Raw genomic sequence first — 13,848 nt, forward strand, 5'->3', positions numbered from 1 at the left:
TGTTTTTGTTTGTTTGTTTTAAACTGGTAACTTGGTTTAAGAGCTTGCCTTGTTTCATTGTGCTTTGCTTTTTTGCATTTTGCACCTTTGCAGAAATTTATTTATTTTTTCTTTTTTTAATAAAGTGAAGGTTTTTAGGAACCCTGTACTGAATAATTATGTAAGCAAAATTTTTCAACCATAAGGGTTTGATTTAAGGGAATGTTGTGGCTGGTCTGCTCTTAAATCCAGACCACTAAAACTTTTTCCATGTTGTAAACTTTTTCTATGTTTGTGTCATGTTTTGGTAATTCATGCAATATTTAAAGATTCTTCATTATGATTCCATATGTAACAACAATCTGTGATCTTTGATGTTACTATAATTGTTTTAGGGCACCATGAACTACATTCATGAGATGGTGAACTTAGTAAGTGCCATCTGTTCTGATTCTCCATCAACTGGTGTTCTTCATCTTACCCTCTCCTTGGGCCATGTTTAAATGAAGTGGTAATAATTCTGGTCACAATATTAGCAATACCTTGTACTTATTGGGAATAAATAAAATATGACATCATTTTTTTTATAAAAATAAAGGCAGTTAGTAATTGTGCAGTGGCCTCTAAGTGCTTAAGTGAAAGAAGAATTGCTTGTCTCTCATATTTAAATCAAAAGGTAGAAATACTTAAGCTTAATGAAGAAGGCATGTGGAAAGCCAAGGTAGGTCAGAAGCCATGCCAGGCAAGCAAGCTGGGAATGCAAAGGACAGGTTTTCCAAGAAAATTAAAAGTGATGCTCCAGTGAACACAGAAATAATATGAGAGTAAAACAGCCTCATTACAACATGGAAAAAGTTTTAGTGGTCTGGGTTCAAGAGCAGACCAGCCACAACATTCCCTTAAACCAAACCCTAATCTACAGTAAGGCCCTAACTCTCTTCAATCCTATGAAGGCTGAGAGGGTTGAGGAAGCTCCCGAAGAAAAGTCTGAAACTAGCAGTGGTTGGTTCATAAGGTTTAAGGAAAGAAGCCATCTCCACAGCGTGAAGGTGAAACAGCAAGCACTGGTGGAGAAGCTGCAGCAAGAAGATCTACCCAGAAGATGTAGCCATGACCCCTCAGGAAGGTGGCTACACTGCACAGCAGGTTTCCAATACCAACTGGGCAGCCTTGTATTGGAGAAAGAGGATGTCTAGGACCTTTAAAGCTAGAGAGGAGAAGGCAATGCCTAGCATAAAAGGATAGGCTGACTCTCTTTTTGGAGTCTAAAACAGCAGTAATTTTAAATTAAAAGCCCATTCTTATTTACTATTCCAAAAAAATCTCTAAAAAAGAAAAGCCCTAGGTAAGCAAGGAGCTTGCTACCCAGTAGGTGGTCCACAGACCACCAGTTTTGCATGGGATTTTGATAGAAATATGGAATCTCAACCTACATCCTCATATGGCTAGGCAGTCACTTCTCCTGTCTAGCTATGAAAGTCCTACACAATATTTTATTCCTATAGAAGGCTGTCTGCACCAGAAACCTGTTGTTGGTGTAGCCAACTTCATCAGTTGTCTTGGTTAGACCTTCTCAGTAACTTGCTCCAGTTTTATATCAGCATTTGCTGTTTCTATCATCAGAATCTGGGTTCTGAATTCATTATGGGATTCAAGTACAAGTTAAATTATGAGATACACTGACCAAGACAACCTAAATTTCATCTGTGGGAAGGATTGCACTACCCCACCTGGATCCTGGGGGACTGTGACATCAACTTAAGGAAGTGGCTTATCCTATGTATGTGTTAGTGAAAGTAGAAGATTCTCTTTGCAACTGGACTTTAAGACAGTTACTTCTATGGTTTTGCAAGTCATTGACCTAGTAAAGCAAAGCCCGGTGTGCTAATTGCTTATCCAGTGTGATTCTAATTGCTTTTATCGATAAATAACAACCAAATGACTTAGAGTTTCTCCTATCTTTCAGAACTATAATATCTCCTGAATATCACATTCTATATTAAGCAGGACTTTGTCCTCTTGCCATTAAAGCCTTATCAGAATTCTAGTTTAGAAGGTTATATCCCTGTGAATTTAGATTGAGAGCTATGATTCACAAGGATTGACAACTTGCAGTTTAAGTAGGGTTTTCCTTCTGCACAGGTTGTGTGTGTGAAAAAAAAAGCATTCTTTGAAAAGACTTTTAAAAAGTTCATTTAAGGAAAATCAGAAATTATAGTAAATATTCTCAAGTTCTAGTATAAATAATTTTATTTAATAGATTTTTTTATATTGAAAAAATATGTATCAGTAGATCGTTCAGTGAAAATAAAATAGAAATAGCAAACAATTTGAAACATTCTAAATCCCAACCTGGATATTTAATTTTTTAATACAGTATTTAAATATTGTATTGAAAAATATTTAATTTTTCAATACAATATTAATTAGCCTACATTCCTAGGAAATGTAGACTAATTCATGAGGCTAATTAATATTGTATTGAAAGAGATGTGACAGTATCCGGGTTTTCTAAAAGACCTCAAGGGTGACTTCAATGGTGTAGAGTAGAAGAAATTACAGGGAAATATTGGAAGCATGAGGGGTGGGATGGGTGCTTCTGTTGTATCTGTAGTGCTTTATGTATTAAGAGAAAAAGAGTCTGATTCTCTCTGTTAAATGTAGATTGTAGGTACATGAGTAGCTGTTATTTGGGGTGTTTTAAAACATTTGCATAGAGGCCTGGCGCAGTGGCACACGCCAGTAATCCCAGCAGCTCAGGAGGCTGAGACAGGAGGATCACCAGTTCAAAGCCAGGTTCATCAACAACAAGGTGCTAAGCAACTCAGTGAGGCCCTGTCTCTAAATAAAATACAAAATAAGGCTAGGGATGTGTTTCAGTAGTTGAATGCCCCTGAGTTCAATCCCTGGTACCAAAAAACAAAACAAAACAAAACAAAACAAAAACAAAAAAAATCATTTGCATAATTCAAAAAGATAATAAAGAATGTTGGTTTTAGATTTAGAATCATGGATACTTGTATCATTAGGAAGATCAGATGACACCAGTGAAATAAAAATAAGGAGGATAATAAAGGTGTCAAGTCACAATATGAATAACATGAGAATCACAGATAAGAAAAAAAGTGTGTGAAGGAGTAAGATATTCTAGTAAGTATGAATCTCCTTTGGGAAAAGAAGGAGGGGAAATTCACTTGACAGCTTATTCAGTTATGTATGCAGTTTATTTCAGGTCTAGGTGTATTACCATAACATATCCCTGTTACTAATTTTATTGCTAATGAGCAGATGACTCAAACAGAGACATGCACCACATCACCTAGGAAGTCGCACCGAAGGTTCTCCAGGGTCTCCAGGGTTTCATCTGGCTGTCAGAGACCTGTCCTAGATCTAAGTTCTCCAGTTCCAAGTACAACTCCAAGATTGGCTGGTCTGTTGCAGAACAGCAGCAACACTTTAACAGTTCTTTGCAGCCACTTTTGTGTACTTTGATTCATCTGCTTCCTACCATATGCCTCACCACATTGGAAATCATTGATCCCTTGAAAGATTAGCTTTGTCCCCCAGGCAGTCTTGTGGATTGCACATACCATGGTGGACAGCAGTTGCCTTGTCTATATAGTTTCTTCTCCCCTGGACTCTGAGAGCTATTTGAACTGGGATTAAACTTCTCAGAGGGCCAGTTCCATTACAGTTTCTTAATAAAGTTTTGTTGGATTGAATTAGAAAAAATACCTCAATCCAGACAGGTAGTTTAGGGAAATAGAAAGCTTGCCAACCATATGATGTTGTTTCTGGGGGAAAGGATTTGGGTGCCAGATGGAAGCATAATAAGAGGTTTAGCATTTCTCCTCCTCCTCCTCCTCCTCTTCCCTCCTCCTCCTCCTCCTCTTCCCTCCTCCTCCTCCTCCTCCTCCTCCTCCTCCTCCTCCTCCTCCTCCTCCTCCTCTTCTTTTGCTATTGTCATTATTCTTTCTTTTTAATTTGTTTTACAAATTACATGACAGTAGAATACATTTTGACACATTGTGCACAAATGGAGCACAGCTTCTCCTTCCTCTGGCTGAACAAGGTGCAGAGTCACATGATAGTGCATTGGATTTCTAGAGATTTAGCATTTCTTTCTCACAAAGTTGGACAAAGTAGAATGAACCTAAGAGAGGTGGTCCCATTTACACTGGATCATGGGTCTCAGTGACAATAGAGATAAATGCTGGACTCAATTAGAGCTGAAAAGGTTAAAGAAAGTGAATGGCCCTCTGATCTGCAACCACACAATAATAGATGACTCTCAGGGCCATTGATTCTGTAGCACCCACCTCCCATGATAATTTTCTGCTCTAGGCAGATCTGTTCTCCATCAGTTATATCCCTCCCCAGTACATTAAACTGCTCAAAAGCCTTCCCCTTGTACAAAAAAGCTTAGATGTTCCCCTTTCTACTCCTAGGACTTTTTATTTTTATTTCTTGCCTGATACTCTTTTACTCTATTCATCTTTTGCTTATTTCACATACATTCTGGAGTTAAAGGCTACAAGTGTGATTATTTTCTGTATTCATGGTACATGCTCCATTACTTTGCAAATGCAATAATTTTTCTCATTTGAACCATGTTTTCATGTTTAGGATGAGGAGAGGTATGGTAGGCAAGAGTAAATTTAAATATATAATAAGATAGATAACAAATCTCAAGACATTACAAATTACATCTTTGCTTTTTATATAATTAAGTGGTTGCTGAAGTGGTATTACTAGAGACATATGGAAATTAGGATATGAGTTTTAAATAACATGAGTGGAGGCTGGCATACTCACAGGAGAAAGAGCGTTAAAATTAGGATTTTAAAATTCATTCGGGAGAACAGGCAGTTAGTTTTCATTGTAAGCAAGAAAATGAGTGATGGGAAAATTAAATGCTTAACAAAAAGTGTGCTCAGCAATGCACACATACATCAAAAGGCAGTGTTGAAGGGCTGGGTTTAATTATTTTTTTTTTTTGAGAGAGAGAGAGAGAGAGAGAGAGAATTTTTTAATATTTATTTTTTAGTTTTCGGTGGACACAACATCTTTGTTTGTATGTGGTGCTGAGGATCGAACCTGGGCCGCACGCATGCCAGGTGAGTGTGCTACCGCTTGAGCCACATCCCCAGCCCTGGGTTTAATTCTTTCTAAACCACTGCAATTTAGGTGACTCATAGGATATTGTACAAATGATGAGGCTTGTAAGTAAAGCTAGTTGAACACTACAAATTCTACAGCTTGTACACATAATGGAAATATGCCAAATGCATAAGTTTGCAGGGTATTGATGAATGATGTCCTGACATAGAAGATTTAAATGTTTTAGTGACAGACTAATTGAGGTCTTGAGAAAATGCCCCACCATGGAGGTGAAGTGGTCAAGACACTGTTGTGTTAACAACTCTTAATAACTCCTGTAGGTTAGGGGCCCCACAGTATTTATGCCACTTGCAGTTAGAATAATATTCTGCCTTTATTGAAGAGCACACTTTATAATTTTGTATAGACATAAGCATAATGAAATAAATGATATAACTTTGCCAAGGGGGATGACAGCCTTTAAATATTTTTTAGATACAGTAATAATCTCAAAACATATGATGTGATGAAAATTTCTGATCAGCAAGCCCTAAACTTTAAGATTGGGAAGGTCAGGATGTCGTTTGGAAAGTTGGATGTCACCAAACATGCTTTAAAGTCCCAGACGAGGAGATATAGTCATTTAAACCAGGGTTCAACAAAGTCTTTCTGTAAAGGAACGGATAGTAAATGCTTTTGGTTTTACATATTGTAGTATGTGCTGACCATCAACTCCATGGTTGCAGTGTGAAAGCTGCCACAAGTGATTTGTGAATGAATAGGTATGGTCATGTTCCAATAAAACTTTATTTATAAAATTGGACAGTTCCTCACTTGGTCCTGGTCTGAAGGTTGCTTGTCCTTAGTTTAGAATATTTCATATCTATCTAATGTGTGATGTAGAGATCCAGTTTTCTGTATTTTTCCAAATGGCTACCTGGTCTTTCTCTAGGTCATTTGTGGAACAGTACTGAACATCTGTTCAGTGGGAATTATTATTGACACGGATGTGAAATGGATTCTGCCTTGTAATCTGAAATAAATTTTCCCATAGAGGGCAGTTGTCTTCATGAACAAGTTGTGTTATTTAAACAAAAAGTTTTTCTTTTCCACATTTTTATTCATACTGAGATAAGATCCAACACTTGTGCTTTTGCTATTTTTCTTAATGTGTTCCTAGAGAAGATCAGTTTGGAGTTTCCCTTACTTCTGAGAAAATAGAAAAAAAATGTAATTGTTATGCCTTATGGCCTTTGAAAGATGAGATTTTTAGATTTGTTTTCTAGTCTCTTCTTCCTTTTCCAAATAATCTAGTGCATTCAGTTAGTTAGAGAGGGTAACAATATGAGAGGCATAGAAATTAGAAATTAAGACAAGTTATTATTATTTGCTTTTTGAAACACATACATACCCAGACAGACACACACACACACACACTCACACATCTCCTCACAGACCATACAAAAGCAAAATATCTCACTAATGTACTTTTTAATTAAAGCAATGCAAGTTAGTGCCACAAATACTTTGAGAAGTACTGATCCATAGTTTCAGGTTGGTAGGTGCATGTGTCCACATCAGTGTTAATATGGCCCCTGTTCAACAAGTTTATAATACTGTTCAATAAACTAGGTAGCCATGATGCAGAATTGTATGAAGTTTTCTCAACAAAACTAAAAATAGTACTATCATGTGACCTGGTAATCCCACTCCTAGGTATGTATCCAAAGGATTCAGAATCTCTATGTCAGAGGGACACCTGCGTACCTGTGTTCATTACAGCATTATTCACAACAGCCAAGATGAGGAATCAGCCCAAGTGACCATCAGTGGATGAATGGATTTTAAAAATGTGTCATATTTGCAAAGAAGAATACCATTCAGCTTTAGATATGAAGATTTCTGTCATTTATGAAAACATGGGCGAAGTTGAAGGATAATATACAAAATGAAATAACCAGGCACAGAAAGAATATACTATGTAATCTCACTTATAATGTGAATTCTAATGTAGTCAGACTTATAGAAAGAGAGTCAAATGGTGGATACCAGGGACTGGAGTGGGAGAGGGAATATGGAAATATCAACCTACGTGTATGGTGTGCCTTCCCAGATACTTGGGAGGATGAGGCTGGAGCATTGCAAATTTGAGGCCAGCCTGGGCAACTTAGTGAGACTGTGTCTCAAAATAAAATTTCAAAAAAGGGCTAAGGATGTAGCTCGTGGTAGAGTGTCTAGTACTGCAAAAAGAAAAATGAAATAAAAAGCCATTTGCTGTTTTCATTAGACAAGAGAAATAAGTTTTAAAGATCTACTGCCCAGCGTGTTAATTGTAGTTAATACAATGTGTTCTACATTTCAAAAATTGCTAAGATAGCAGGGTACAGTGGCACATGCCGGTAATCCAGTAGCTCGGGAGGCTGAGACAGGAGGATTGTAAGTTCAAAGCTAGCCTCAGCAAAAGTGTGGCACTAGACAACTTAGTGAGACCCTGTCTCTAAATAAATACAAAATATGGTTAGGGATGTGGCTCAGTGGTTGAGAGCCCCTGACTTGAATCCCCAGGACCCCCACCCCCCAAAATTGCTAAGACAATAAATTTCAAATGTTCCCAACATAATAAATGGAAGTAGGTAAGATGATATTTATTAGCTCAAATTAATCATCCCACATTGTGTACATATGTCACAACAACATATAATTGCATCTCATAAATATGTGTAATTATTTTTATTTTCTAACTAAAAATAAAAACAAAAATAAATTTTCTTCCTATCTAGAAATATTAGCTAAAAAATTAAAATAAATATTGATCTCATTTGTAATAGGATTCCAAATAATAAAATTAACAAGAAGTATTTTTAAAAAAATTAAAACACTACTACGAGGCATAAAAGAAAACTGGAACTAAGTCCTGTCCTTAGAGATCTAGACCTGATGCTATAATGTTGTGTACTTACCCTAAATTAGCCCCAAAAGAAATGAGATCTTTCTGAATTTCATCTTGAAATGCTTTCATGCAGAAATAGCCAAGACTATTGGTGAAAGTAATAGATAAAGAGAATTATTTTTTAGGTAAGGGAAATATATTATGAAGTTTAATTCTATCTATTTAGCGCTAATTCAAATAAATAATACTTTGGCACATTAATGCAGATATTAGTAATGAAACAGAATAAGGTTTATTAATAAATACACTGACATAGTTAGCACATAATGTGCCATTTCAAATCAATAACAAAAGGGATTATTCAATAAATGGTACTGAGATAATGAGGTGATTATATGGAAAAAAGTATTCCAAACTGGATTCCTACTTTACACCTTAAATAGAAAGTAGTGACTTAGAGCATCCACAGAGAAGACAAGGCACTCTGCTATATAACATTGGGGATGACATACCTTGCTGGGCTCCTAAGATGGAAAGCCTAGATGTCACAAAATAAGATCCTGATAAATTAGGTTTATTTAAAACTGGTATGTGGGGTTGGGGTTGTAGCTCAGCAGTAGAGCGCTTGCCTAGCATGTGCGAGGTACTGAGTTTGATCCTTAGCACCACATAAAAATAAAATAAAGGTATTGTGTCCAAATACAATTTAAAAAATAAATATTTAAAAAAACACTGCTGTGTGAAAAAATAAATATTTTTAAAAAACTGTGTGAAAAAAATGCTATCAGAAAATATCAACCATAAATATGGAGAACATTTAAATATGTATGACAAAGCCAATTTCCTTAATTTATAAAGCACTGTTATAAATCAATGGATAAATTTTAATAATGTAAATGATTATTTAAAAATGGGCAAAGATAGAAATAGGAATTTACAAAACAAAAAAAGAGATGTGTTAATAAGATGTTCATTCCTTCTTACCCATCAAGAAATGCAAGATACAACAGTGTGCTACATAAAACATTTGCCAGTACTCTTGCTTAGGACAGTTACTTTCCCAAAGGTGCCATAGTAAAAACTGCTTTTCACTTTAAATTTGTGCATCTTGTTTGAAATTTCAGATTAAAATGTAACTAGCATATGAGATCTATGTTATCACGGCATAGCAAGAACATAAAACTAAAGAAAGAGAATTATGAAACAAAGATAAGAAATTAACATAGCTGAGTGTCTAGTGAATGCCAGAGCCCATGCTCTGTGCTTTATGTATATTTATTCCCCAAATTCTCATCTGGGCCCTGCTATGTAAGAATAAGGGAATTGTATGAGAGAGGACACCAGTTGTATAGTGTCACGCAGATCATTATGAAGTCACAGGGACTTGAACCTAGGCCATCAGCTGCAGGACCCACACTCAAACTGCCTTGTCACAGCCAGCATGGGGGATTCAAGTCAGAGATGCAATTGTGACTGTGAAGTTAAGATGATTCAGCATGGGGATCCTCTTCCTCAGGGCACAGGGGAAGCAGGTTCTCTCAGACAGTGTAGGGAGGGGCATAAAATGACTAAACCCTTTCAGGGCTGTTTCTGTGAAATTAAGTCAGTGTCTAAAAGCATCTGTATTTCAGTTCTCCAAGAAATGACAATCCAAAAGGATTGTTTTTTTTTTGCAGGGCTATGGATTTAACCCAGAGTCTTGTGCAAGCTAGGCAAGTACTGTAGCACTGAGCTTTACTTCCAGCCCCAGGATGGTGCTTTAAGTTCCCTCAAGATACCATCTACACCATGTAACATACCCACTATTTTGAAATTAATCACAAGGGGACACTCACAGAGGTGAACAGATGGTGTGTGGAAACTACCAATTGCCTCATTCTTTACAATCATGATCCAGCTCATGTAAATAGATGAGCACATGACAAATCATGATGCCTTCGTTTTATGGAATATTGGAATACGCAGTAAATATACTTATTGATAAACAAGCCTTAAGAAACATTTGGTAAAGCACAGAAAGCCAATATATACTATTGGGAGCTGCCGCTCAGGAAATGAGCACCCCTTAGCCTTGAGTGATGAGAATGTGGAGATATAGCAAGCCAGCCATGGGCTGTGTGTGTGTGTGAACTATGGGCATCCAGCACACAGAGTGGACTGAATCAATGTTGCCCCTCTGTTCTCTGATCTTTCTGCTTGCTCTGCCATAATCCCCACACATGAGATGGGCATGGCCTCCCTAGATGTCAGTCAACCTGCTGACAGCAGACATCATGAGGCTAGATTCAACCCCCTAAAATCTGACCCCTTGCCTCATTTGAATGGCTTCTATCCAATAAAAGGGTTCAGCACATGCTCTTTCTCTCTCTTTCTCTTTTCATGGACCCCTAAGGTCAGAGGAGCCATCATAGGACCCAAAGAAAAAAGGTATTTGTCTGTCTCTGTTTTGTGGTTATTTCGTGCAGCCCAGTTCACCTGGAGTGACCCTGAGTGTTTAATCGTGAGACACGACATAATACATTGTGTGACAATTTGAAATTCTTGAGATAGACATATACATATATGTGCACATAAATGTATGGAGTATTTCTGGAAAAATACATAAGAAATTATTAATGGAATTTCTTGTTCTGAGTAAAGAAGTAGAGGTTAAGAATATGAAATTATTTCCAGTTTTAAACAACATGCTTGCATTACTATTCAATTAAATACTTGGAATTGAAATGATTAAAAAAATACTAAAGAGCCTTTAAAAATTATAGCATTCAATTTTCTATTTTAACCTTTTTAAAGTATGTAGTTCAGTTGTGTTAAAAATGCTTACATTGTTAGGCTACAGATCTCTGGAACTTTTTTTATCTTGCAAAACTAAAACTCTGTATCATTGAACACTAATTCCATCCCTCTATCTTTTGGAAGCAAACTTTCTTCTTTGTGTCTATGATTTTGAATATTTTAAATACTTTCTACCAAGTGAAATCATATAGTGTATATCCTCTTATTACAGACTTATTTTGCTTAGCATATTGTCTTTAAGGTTCATCCATGTTACAGCATGTGATTGGATTTCCATTTTTTATAAGGCTGCCTATATTCCACTATATGTACATACCACATTTTCTTCATCCACTAATGTGTTCATAGATATTTTTGTTGTTTCTACTTCTTGGCTACTGCAAATAATGCTTTGGTAAGTATGGGTATACAAATATTTCTTTGAGATCTGGCTTTCAATGCTTTTGGGATACATATACCCAGAAGTAGGATTGCTGGATTAGATGGTAATTCTTTATTAATTTTTTTTTAGAAATTTTCATGTTTTCTGTAGTGGCTACATTATTTTGCTTTTTTATCAACAGCACATATGGATTTTAATTTCTGTGCACTCTTCCCATAAAATTGTTTTCATTCATTTCCTTTACCCACTGAAATATAGTAAGTAGTTCTTCCTTATCCATGGTTGCTCTCTCTGTGTTTTGTTACTATGGTTAACCATTTCTTAAAAACATTAACATTTATCTTTATTCTTTGAAGAGAGAGAGATACCACAATCACATACATAACATTTATTATATCATTATAATTGTTCTATTATTAGTTGTTGGTAATCTCTTACTGGGTCTAATTTGTAAATTAAACTTTATCACAATTGTGCATGTATAGGAAAAACATAGTATATTTAGGATTTGACACTATCTATAGTTTTGGGCCTCCTCTGGGGTGTCTGAACTTGGCCCCCTTTGGGATGGGGGGACTATTGTACCCTTAGGATGTGTAGGAAGAGGAAGTCTGCCATGGACCCTGACTCATTGTTGCATTTTCTTGTTGGATTTCCCAGAAACACAAGGCTCTGGCTGCAGTTTATCCAGGCCAGGTGTATTTGGAACAATAGTCCTGAGAGGTGAGGTGCTGTTGCCCCTCAGATGAAGGGCAGGCCTGCTGCTGATATGGGAGCTGTGTATCCTGTGGCTCAGCATTCCTCTACTGTGGAGCACCCTGCTGTGTGCGTCAGCACGCATGTTGCACTCTGGGTCATTACTTAGGGAGGTCCAGGGAACCCACATGATCTTCACCGAGCCTAGTCTCCTCTGTCCTGGGATGGTTTCTAAAATCCTGCCACTCTCTGGACAGTTTTCTGGATTGGCAGAATTACAGCTTCCTGCCTAAGCTTTCCTTTCTGCATCTAAAGCACTTTCAGTTATTTTCTTTTTTCTGGGTCTTCTATGTTGATCTCTTCCTTCAAAATATACCTTTGACATAAATTTTGTCATATATAACATGTATATGATAATGGCTAGAAGACATATTATTTCTACTCTTTTATAAAATTTAATAAATTAAAATTAAATTAAGTTTATACACTTAAAAAACTCATTGCTTTTTGAAATCATTAGTTCAATGATGATTTAGTCTTAGATTCCTTTATATCAATACAATCTAAATAATTTATCTCTACAGTGAATATATTCTTAATACAAGCTCTTTGATAATATACATAAAAATAAATACCACCGCAATGTAAAAAAAATTGTTTCTGTTTTGGTATAAGGGATTGAACTCAGGGGCACTGTACAACTGAGTCACATCTCAGCACTATTTTGTGTTTTATTTAGAGACAGGGTCTCCCTGAGTTGCTTAGCACCTCGCTTTTGCTGAGGCTGGCTTTGAATTCGTGATCCTCCTGCTTTAGCCTCCTGATCTGCTGGGATTACAGGTGTGTGCTACTGTGCCCGGCTACCTTTTTTGTTTTAAGTTAAATTAGTACATTATCATTATAAATAATATTGGGGTTCATTTTGACATAATTATACAAGCATGAATATAATTTGCTCCAATTCAGGCCCCAGTACTTCTCCTTTCCTCCCTTCCTCACTCCCGTTTTCTTTTCTCTACTGGTTTTCTTCTACTTATTTATAGTTTTGTTAAAAATAGTCTTAACAGATATAAATAAAAATATATTTCTGCTTGAAAGATAAAAGGACAAGTCCTCTAGGGATGTGTCTAGATATGGTGTCTTTGTAAATACTTACAAGGACAGCTCCAGGACAGCAGCATGAAGCTCACCTTCTGTTGATATCCTAGGTACCCTCTGCTCCCTGTGTTATTGATGATTGGCAAGTCTTCCTTTCACTTTGTCCTTAAGAAAGGACACAGCTCTTCCCCAGCTAAGAACTGGGGGAGAGCACAGTTTTGAAAAAATATTAAAAGATCAGGGAACTTTTCTAAAAGTAGCTGCAAACAAAGAAGGGCAGGCAGAAGAAATGCCAGAACTTGGCCTGAAAATATGTCTTCAACACTCTGAGCAATGCTCAAAATAAATCACATTTCCTGTGCATCAGGCAGATGCAAGTTTGTTGGGTTTGAGCTCCTGTCTTCTACTTTACATTTGTTTGTTCTTTTCAGAAGTTTGAATTTTAAGAATTCTATACTTCTATATTGCAAAGAAGTTTGAGAGCTATCAAAAAAAGATTCTAAGAAGTGAATACAGGGGTTGGGGTTGTGGCTCGGCGGTAGAGTGCTCGCCTACCACGTGCGAGGCCCTGGGTTCGATCCTCAGCACCACATAAAAATAAACAAACAATAAATAAAGGTATCATGTACAACTAAAAAATAAATATTTAAAGAAAGAAGTGAATACAGAATTGCTATGGTACTATTTTTAATCTGTACATCCCTAAGTAATGAAGGAAAGGGTTCATTAACTGTATCTCCTTAAAGTAGATCAATAAGGGTATACAATCAATTAGCTTCCATCAATATCCAGGCTTTATTGAAACACCTGCCTGTCAGAGCAATTAATCTTCATGTTTTCCATAGTGGCTGCATTATAGAAATATATTATAGAAATATATATAGAAATAATTCTGTCTCAGTTTCCT

The sequence above is a fragment of the Urocitellus parryii genome (genome assembly GCF_045843805.1).
Source record: "Urocitellus parryii isolate mUroPar1 chromosome 13 unlocalized genomic scaffold, mUroPar1.hap1 SUPER_13_unloc_8, whole genome shotgun sequence".
Classification (NCBI taxonomy): domain Eukaryota; kingdom Metazoa; phylum Chordata; class Mammalia; order Rodentia; family Sciuridae; genus Urocitellus; species Urocitellus parryii.